Source organism: Lutra lutra, chromosome 10 (assembly GCF_902655055.1).
Source record: "Lutra lutra chromosome 10, mLutLut1.2, whole genome shotgun sequence".
Taxonomy (NCBI): Eukaryota; Metazoa; Chordata; class Mammalia; order Carnivora; family Mustelidae; genus Lutra; species Lutra lutra.
In genome coordinates, this window is record NC_062287.1 from 42818173 (window position 1) to 42828103 (window position 9931).

The following is a 9931-nucleotide window of genomic DNA, read 5'->3' on the forward strand; positions in this document are numbered from 1 at the left end:
AAGTAAATAAATACATAGCATAGTTCCAGATGCTAAAAAAAAATACATCCTATAATTCCAGGTAGGTATAATTTCTTTAAAGAAAAGTGAGAAAAGGTGAGAGACTACAGTGAGCTTTGGCAAGTTATTTTAGATATTTTTAGATACGGTGTCATGAAGAGCCTCTCTCAATCAATTGAACAGAGAGCACAATGAAGTGAGAAAATAAGATACATAAAGGTCTGGGAGGTGAAAGCTAAGTGTTCCAGGCAGAGGGTACGGCAGGTAAAAAGATCTTGAGGCAGGAACAAGATTGTCATGTGTCCATTGTGGTTGGAGTAAAATAAGAAGTGGGGTGAACAGTAAGAGAAATTGTGAACTGGCACTTGAGGATCAGACTAGGTGAAGTACAGATGTTGTTTTTTTGTCCTGAATGTGATGGAGAACTTTGGAAGTTTCAAGAAGTTACATGATGAGACTAATATGTTAAACAGACCCTTCTGGTTTCTAGAGACAGAATAGAATGTAGAGTGGGAAGAAGAGAAGGAAAGAAAGAAATCAGACATTCACTGAGACAGGCTAGCTGAGAGACTGTGACGATATCAAGTAGAAAGTGTAACGATAGACGGCTTAATCATTAAGTTGTATATAAAGGAAAGAGAAAAATTAAACATGAGCTCCAGGTTTTTGATCTGTGTAAATGGGATGATTGGGAGTGTTGTAATTCAGACTTGGGGAAGAGAGTTTTGAAGGTTAAAATCAAGTATTCAGTTTTGGACACATTAATACTATGTCTTATAAGCTTAGAGAAGTCCAGGCTGGAAATTAAAATAAAAGGCCTGGGGGGGAGCCATCCACATATGATGATAAGAGGATGAAATGAGGGCATCAGGGTGGCTCAGTCGCTTGAGTATCTGCCTTTGGGTTGGGTCATGATCCCAGGGTTCTGAGACTGAGCCCCATGTCGGGTTCCTGCTCAGCAGTGAGTCTGCTTCTCCCTCTGCCTCTGCCTCACTCTCTTCTCTCTCTCGATCTCTCATGAATAAGTAAAATCTTAAAAAAAAAAAAAAAAAAAAGGATGAACTAAAAGAAATTTGGAACCAGAGATGATCCCAAGTTAAAGGAGAGAAAGTTTGAAGAAAACACGAGTTTAGTTTTGGAATTATTAAATTCAAGATTCCCAAGAGCACATCTAAGTGAACAAGTCCAAGAAGCTGCTGGAAATACTGGCCTGAAAATCAGGAGAGTTTAGTGTTTGAAGTACAATGTGGGAGAACCAAGGGCAAAACCAGAAATTAGATAAGGAAAGGGAGTCTGCAGACCAAAGAATTCTGGAAGAATAGACCATATACCCCAGACCCCCAGATCCAAGTGGTGACACACAAGGAAAAAGAGTGATTCATAAACGAAGAAGTGGTCAGCAGCTCCAGTACAGTCAAACTAGGTAGAAGTAAGGGTCATCCTAACTGGATGTGGCAGCCAGATGTTACTTTGGGCTTTGGACAAAAAGCAATGGAGTCCCCAGATGCTTTGAGGAAGTTCTTTGTCCCCAGAGGCCGAGACAAAGACAGAAATCATTGTTCATTCATCAGGTCGAACACTTCCATTAGTCGGCTACTGGATTCCATGGAATACATGTTGATGCAATATGTAAACTACTGTGACACAAGTGGGATACCCGTAACTGAGGACCCTGTTGGTACCAACCGAATGGAGACCCCATGGCAGCGCTCTCCAAACCTCCACTTGTGATGAGTTTCTCTTCTTGACATCCTCCTTGCTTGCCGAAGCTCAAGTACCATACCCCTAAACTGATTACACTATAGAGCCACACACTTACAAGATGGGGATGAGAAGAGCAGGCACGGGAGCCCTGGGAGCTGGCAGCCCCGCCCAGAGCATGGCCATCCCACTCAAGGACTGTGCTGCCAAATGCAGATCGAACTGGGTCCCGAGAAGTGTGAGATGAACAAGGCCCCCTAGAGGGCAGCAGAGCCCCACAGGAAGGGGGAGAAATACCGAAAAGGGGTCATGGGGTGTTTCACTAGAGGAGACACAAGGGGGCAATGCATGCTTTTATGCAGAATGGGATCCAAATAAACTTAATGAATTGAAGTCAGTAGAGGTAGGAGGCTCTAAATTGTATACCAGACAGCAAAAACAAGTTGGGTGGAACGAGTTGGGCGGAAGTCAGTCACAGGAAAGCAAGGTTCTCTGCTCAGTGCATGTTTATCATCCCGACTGTAGTAATACACAGGTAGCGTTTGCTGAGAGCCTATGATTCATCACCTTGTCTGCTGTGAGCTAGATGGTATTTTAGGTACTGGAGGTAATCAAGATGAATATAATACTGTCCTTTCCCTGTACAATGCCTCTCCTCAAAGTGGAGCCAGAGATGTGAACAGATAATGTCAGTAGAGAGCTGTATAGGTGCTTCAAGTCTTTGTCAGGGGCACAGAAAAGGACATAGTTATCTAAGAGCAGACAGCAAAGGCCTCGAAGGACAACACGGTACCATGGGCCTGGTTGTAGTGTTGTTTATCTTTTGCTTCCTTGTGATTTCTCTACATCTTCCCTGAAATCATCTTTTTTTTTTTTTTTTTTTCCACCAGCACATTTCTTTCATTAAACCCTGCCAGGTTCTAGACACCGTCATGGGCACAGGATACAGATGTGGCTCTGACATGGAGCTAACAGGCAGAGCAATGGTCTTGCCCCCATTGGTTTTTCTCTTCCTCCCCTTCAATTCACCCTCTTTCTAGGGATGGAGAGAGCTTAAGCCCTCCATTCTGATAGGTCCTGCGTGAGAAGAAAGGAAATGAAAAAAATATCATGAAATAGGAATCAGTTGCTTAAGAATCTGACTCTTGATTTTGGCTCAGGTCGTGACCTCAAGTGTCCTGAGATAGGACTCTGCCCTCACTGGGAAGTCTGCTGGAGATGATCTCTCTCCCTCTGTCCCTCCCCCAGCTCACTTACGTGCATGCATACACTATCTCAAACTAAAAAAATAAATAAATAAATAAAAAGGAAAAAAAAAATAACATCATGTCTTTTTACTTATGCACACAACAGCCCACAACTGCACAATGTGCCTCCCAGCCCAGGTTAAATTAGAACCCATCACGAGATTCACCATTTTAGTTCTATGTTCAGTCAGTCTTGTCCACATGTGGTGTTATCTTCGCCCTGGATTTAGGGCTCTCTGTTTACAGTGTCAATGTTTGTCATCACCATTAGATTATAAGCTCTTTGAGGTCAGAGGCTGTGAAATGTGTTTTCTTACTGTCAGCTACAGAACCAAGCACTATGCTAAGCATCTAGAAGACACACAATATGTGTCTGAGGATATTATTTATAAGCAGGACCTAACGGAATTCCAACATCAATACTCATCAGCCATGTGAACACTGGTCTCTTTTTTTTTTATTAACATATGATGTATTATTTGTTTCAGGGGTACAAGTCTGTGATTCATCAGTCTTACACAATTCACAGCACTCACCATAGCACATACTGTCCCCAGTGTCCATCCTCCAACCACCCTATCCCTTCCACCTCCCTTCCCTCCAGTAACCCTAAGTTTGTTTCCTAAGATTAAGAGTCTCTTATGGTTTGTCTGCCTCCTGGATCCCATCTTGTTTCATTTTGAATAAAGTCATCACTACCCCTCCCCAGGGATGTAAGGATGCTTGAGACAATATATAAAAACTCCTAACACAGTGCCTAGAACTTACATTTGTTCCCTTTCCTCTTCCTATTCTTTGGCTTCTCTTTGATTTTTTTAAAATGTGTTTTCTTTTCCCTTCCATCATCCCTTTATTAATTTTAGTTCTAGTGTTCTAGAGTACAAGCTTTAGAGTTCAACAGCTCAGATATGTGTATGGCTTTGCCTCCTCTTACTGTGTGACTTTCAGCAAGTTACTTAACCATTCTGTGGCTCAGTCTCTTTATCTGTAAAATGAAGATGATAACAGTACCTATCTCATAATGTCTTTGTGAAATCAAATACTAAAATCCTCATGCAAAACATCAACACTATGAGTTAAGTAGCATTGCTCCCATTATTCAAAGAGAAAATATAAGAAAAGTTATATAAGTTACTCAAAATCATACAGCTAGTAAGTGGTATTGCTAGGAATCAAACTCATGTTGACAAGTTCCAAAGCCAGTACACTTAATTACCTCGACTGATTGCCTATCTCAAACAAACTAAAACCCAACATGTTTAGAAAAATTTGGAGGCGTACTGTATATCTAGCTCTATGTGTGTGTTTGTATATGATTATTTAGAGATGTGTGTGCAATTGTGTGTATGTATGTATGTGTGTGTTCATATATGTGTTTGTATGTATGTATGTAGTATATATGACACTATGTAAATGCATACATTCATTTATCACACTCTGCCATGATAAACTCATACACTTCTAGATCACCATGCAACTACTAGTTGAGTACCTGGTGTATAATGTGTACTTAAGACACAAGTACCTAAGACAAGACTTCGTAGCATCATTTTTATGAAATGTTTCTTCGGGTGTCTCCCATTATGAAATTAAGGCAATCTCACTTTCAATTTATTGTGACAGACATTGAACAATGTGGAATCTGATCAGAAATGGCAAAATTAGTGTATCCATCTGTTGTAGTTATATGTGATTATAATAAACGATAAGACATTATCTTAAAACCAGGAGAAGCAGAATTGCCTTTATTAAAATGATACTATTAAAACAATGAAACGAAGACCTTAAAGGAGGTAGAAAGGAGGTAGAAACGTCCAAGACTTGTGATTTTAGTACATTCTGTCCAGTGTACTAGAGTAGAGGTGATTTTTGTGAAGCTCACGTGAGTCAGAGCACAACTCAGCAAACTCAGACTTGCCACGACTGCTCCCCTCTCTCTGGGGGTTGTCCCCACTCACAGACAGCTGTCACAGTCACCTGAAGCATGACCTCCCTGCACTCCTCAGCCCCTCACATGCATACAGGGACCAGGAACACCGCAACCTCCGTCACCCCTACCTCCTTTTGGTCCTGTCAAAATCAAGTGATTTTTAAACCCGAGGAAGGGGAACTAAGACTTTTTGGCCATACATGGAAACACTTTTTATTTATCCCTCAGTAGTCAAGAGACAGAGAAAGAAAGAAAAGGAAAAGTTTTGTGTGCGTCTGTGGGACTGGAACAACGAAGGTGAAAGAAGAGGACAGAGGAAGAAAGGAGGGTGGCCAACAGAGCAAGTCTGTTGCTATCAGGATCGGTGAATGACCATGACCCTGTGTGTGTACAACAGAAAGGGAAAGGCAGGTGAGATGGAGCTAGGTTTGCATAAATAGTACCGCCTCACTGTTCTTGCTTTTACCATTTCTGCAGCTGCAATCATACAAAAAAGCCTCCACTGAGTTGCTGCCCTATGCCAGGCCCTGTACTAGGTGCTTGCAAAAGGAACACGCGTGCCCTTGCTCCTGTGAAGTTTACACTTTAGTGAGAGACATAATGAGCTCGTAGGCAAACTGATACCTAATTAGAATCGGAAATAAGTGTTCTGAAGGAAGAGAACAGGAGGTTACCAAAGACCAACAGGAGAGAAGGGTTAAGATAAAGAAAAGAATGTCTTCTGTCTGCGTTCCATTCTCAAATCCAGCCTATATTCCCGCAGCTTGAGTTAGGGCATGTGGGAGCACCCAGGTCCTGCGAACGAAGTCTGGACGATGAGAAAAATCAAAGCTTCATTTACCCACTAGATGTAATCGGGATCACCTTCTGTCCCATAGGAGGACCCATGTCTTCCTAAGTATTACGGGGCATGTAGAGAAAACAGGACAAAATATTTTGAATCAGACTTGTCTGGTTATGGATGTTATTAGAAGCAAAAAAAAAAAAAAAAAGTGACAGGTATAAAAGTACCACTAATATACACCTGTTAAGATTAAGGATTTTCTATAAACTCCTTCACCTGATCGCCAACATGCCCGTTTGGTGGGGTGGGGCAATTATAACTCGGAGAGTATTAGCATGTCCACTAATACAATGCAGCTGGTTTATGGTTTCCTTGAGTGAGAGGAGGGAGGCAAACTCTGGGAAGCAGTAGACTTAAGTTTAGTTTTTTGGGTTTTGGGTTTTTTTTAAGATTTACTTATTTATTTTACTTCTAATTTTTTCAAAAATTTTATTTATTTGAGAGAGAGCATGAGTGGAAGGAGGTATGGAGGGAGAAGGGCTCCATACCAGGACCCTGAGATCATGACTTGAGCCAAAGGCTCAACCAACTGAGCCACCCAGGTGTTCTTCATTTATTTATTTGTTTTAGAGAGAGAAAGAGCACAAGCCAGCAAGCAGGTGAGGAGGGAGGGGCAGAGGGAGAGAATCTCAAGCAGACTCCCTGCTGAGCATAGACACCCCCCTCCATGGGGGGGCTCCATCTCACAACAAATGAGATCACAACCTGAGTCGAAACGGAGAGTCGGACACTTAACCGACTGAGCCACCCAGGCACCCCAGTAGATTCAAGTTTTGTGAGACTTAAGGTCATACAATTTGGGGAAGGGACTCTATTTAAGAAAAGATAACAAAATGTGAATACAAAAATAGTAACAGGGCCTTGCAAGGGACTGTTGTGAGGTCCCCTGCATCTAACCCACTTTCAGAGCAAATCTGCTTCCACCGAGAAGCATTGAGGTTTGGGCTCCAACGGACCCTGGGCTGAGAAAATGAAGTTACTAAGTGCAGATTGTAACCGAGATCAGTACAGGATGGAGACAAGGGAACAGGCTCCCTGTCCACTAGCATGAAAAGGGTCCAAAGAAGAGCAGAGGCAGGGGCTTAAACCAGGAGATCAGAAAAAAACATAAAAGGGTTCAAAAAATAGTGCAGTTGCCGGTATATTGTCTGGTATATTCCCAGGGCTCAGTAAATATTGGCTCTTCTTGTCATTAACCAGCTTGTCTGGTTCCAAAGCTTTTCCAGCTGTTTATGCACAAAAAATGTTAGGAAAAATTCCTGTTGGAAAACAACTCATCGGTTTTCAGGAAGAATAAATTATTTTGTCTGAAAATCCCTCAGTCCTAAGAGAGAAGCCAGCAACTTTTAATTAATGCTTTGCCACGACAATTCCTTTTTATTTTTTTTAAGGTTTTATTTATTTATTTGACAGAGAGAGAGGGATCACAAGTAGGCAGAGAGGCAGGCATAGAGAGAAGCGGGGAAGCAGGCTCCCCGCTGAGCAGAGAGCCTGATGCGGAGCTCAGTCCCAGGACCCTGGGATCATGACCTGAGCCGAAGGCAGAGGCTTAACCCACTGAGCCACCCAGGTGCCCCTGCCACGACAATTCTTTAGGCTCATCCTGTTCTCTTCTGAAGATCCTCCCTCTGGTCAGTCAACGCTGTGCTCCTCCCTGAAAAGTTTTCCCCGTTGAGGAGGTTGTGTAAGCTTGTAAAGCACCTTAGAATTCATTTTAAAATCTGTATCTTCCTGGGTTTCTATTGTGAAACAAATAACATAAAAAAAAAAAAAGCATGGCAAAAGGCAATGACGTCACATGATTCATATCTGAAAACAAGTTCTCATCATAAGTGGGATTAAAATACATCCTTGGGGAATTTTCTGGAAGCCAAATGAAGGTTTTACTCAATACAAAATTTAACACATTTCCATAATATTGCTATGCTATAATTTATTAAACCATTCTCCAGCGGTTTGTTCTTGTTTTGCTTAGTTTCTGCTATTTTTCTATAACACTGAAAGGGAAAATCTTTGTACAAAAGCCTTTGAGCTTCTGTTGAATTATTGCCTTAGAATAAATTCCTATGAAAAGAGTTACTGGGCCAACATAGCTGATTCTTTACATTTTAATTGCTTATTTGCATTGCTTCCCCACCTATCAACTTCCACCTTCTTTTTATTTTATAGAGGACAGAGCAGTATGTTCCCTGGCAGCTTCTCAAATAAACTTTCCCAACTTACGTTCATCTCTGGCATTATTTTCTCAGGCTATTAGTCATGCTTATTTCTTTGTGTTTAATCTGACATCTCCGAGTGAATCAGCTTGACATTGCAAGTCTGGACAAAAACTATTTTTTTCTGGGTACGGGGGCCACCAGATCTGTGGGAGCAAGTAGTAAACCATTTGAATATATTTACTTGCGTACAGACACACAGGGGGCAAAGGATGAGACTGAAGCAGGGAATCACTTTGTAACCATGAACTAGATTTGGCCTTCCTCTTCCCCTCTACAGTGAAGATCTGTAAGGACTTCCCTTCTGTCTTCCCCTAGAATTCTCCCTTTAGCAATCTGACTTGAAAGACTGACTTGACATTTCCTTTGGTTCTCTTTGTAACACTTTAGAGTTGTTGAAAAAGTCCACCCCCTCATCCTGTGTGTCTTCTGATACTGTGCAATATCCCATACATCAACAGTGACCGACAGGTGTTCTCAGCAGTGCCTCTTGGACCTTCAGATTTTTGTGTATTCTCTTGTCGCTAAACTCCAGTCAGAGGAATGGCAGTCTGTTTCCATGTTAGCAAGCAGCCCGGAGAGTGATCTGTTCTCCCTGGCCATGGTATAGTCAGAAGCCCAGGTGTATTAAGCGCACACTATTCCCTTCATGGATGACATTTTTCAGTCCCTCAAATGGGTTATCAGATTATTTAGAAAAGGTTTTGTGTTTTTTTTTGTTGTTGTTTTTTTATTTTTTCAGAGTAAAATGACATTAAGAAGAGAGGTATTTAAAAAAAAAAAAAGAAAAAAAGCATGATGTTTGGAGGTAGAACATGTGGCTTCTAGCCCTGTTTCTGTGGCCACTACGGAGACTTGGCCAGGCTGTAAAGTGTTCTGAGCCACAGGTTCTCCTAAAGGATGAGGATAATAATTACTTTGTTTGTTGAGAGAATCACATGGTACAGGGAAAGTTGTCTCCAATATTGGAAATGCTCTTCACATGTATATCAGTTTTTCTCCTTACTTTATCACTGTCAGCATCCAAAATTAGGATAATCTTAAAGGCGACATGGCCATAAATCTGGAAAATAAAATGCAGTGGGTTGCACTCTGCCTCATACATTTTAAAATTAGAAACTGTTTTTGGATGATCATGAAGGATGTAACCCAGGGGTAGGTGTCTGATCTGAGCTGTGTCTGGAGTCCAAAAGCCAAGGGTAGGCTGGTATTTGAGGAGCCAGCATGGGAACAGAGTTGAATATTCTTATACTTTTTTAATATACATTACGAAAGTCCATATTGGGATGGAGGGGAATGGTTAGGAAGGCCCATACTGGGACAGAGGGAAAGGGAAACAGTGACTGAAAAGTAAAGGCAAAAACATTCTGTCCAAAGCCAGGAAGGCAAAGGGAAAACTAGGAAATAAAATCTGGCCCCAAGCTCAGACATGATGGCATCTGGAAGAGAATTCCAAAATCATCAGTGAGCCAGGGCCACCTTTACATGGCTCTAGAACTGGACTACGTAAGAGACGAGCACAGAGACACAGCTTTGTATTCGTCATTTCATTTTTCTTGATACTTTCTTAGTATAGTGACAGGAAAGGTGATTGAGGAAAATCTTTGGGAAATCCATGCAGACCGAGGCCGATTCTGCAAACATATAACCAAAAAGCTTTATTGAAGCACTTATCAGCGCTCTGACTTGTGATAGTTCCCATTAGTTAATCATTCTGACAATCCAACACTAAACCCAGAGTAACTGGTTGCTTTGGTTTCGTGGACCCAGTTCTGGTGCAAGTGTGTGCTGGGGGTGTGGGCACTTCCCACACCAACAAGCAATTCCCTTGACCAGCTGGGTGTCCTGTAATTCAAATCAGTTCTGGCACTTTCAACCTGGAGATGCCACAGGTTAAGGGTTCAGTCCTACAAGATTGCCCCTCCTTTCCATTACCCCCTCTGATGCCAGTCACAAGCCCAGGCTATCACCTGGGCTTCTAACCAACCAGCTG

The 9931-nt window shown here is 41.9% G+C and overlaps 1 protein-coding gene and 1 long non-coding RNA gene across 4 annotated transcripts in view; one reads left to right on the forward strand and one right to left on the reverse strand.

Annotated features, from left to right (window-relative positions):
• Nucleotides 1-9931, forward strand: part of GRM5 (glutamate metabotropic receptor 5) — a 704461-nt gene that overhangs the window by 667260 nt on the left and 27270 nt on the right. The window lies entirely within an intron of this gene.
• LOC125078922 (uncharacterized) lies at nucleotides 2564-9360 on the reverse strand. The gene is made up of 2 exons (XR_007121015.1): nucleotides 8856-9360; nucleotides 2564-2778 (listed from the first exon to the last, which is right to left on the reverse strand). It is a non-coding gene; the product is annotated as an uncharacterized LOC125078922 (long non-coding RNA).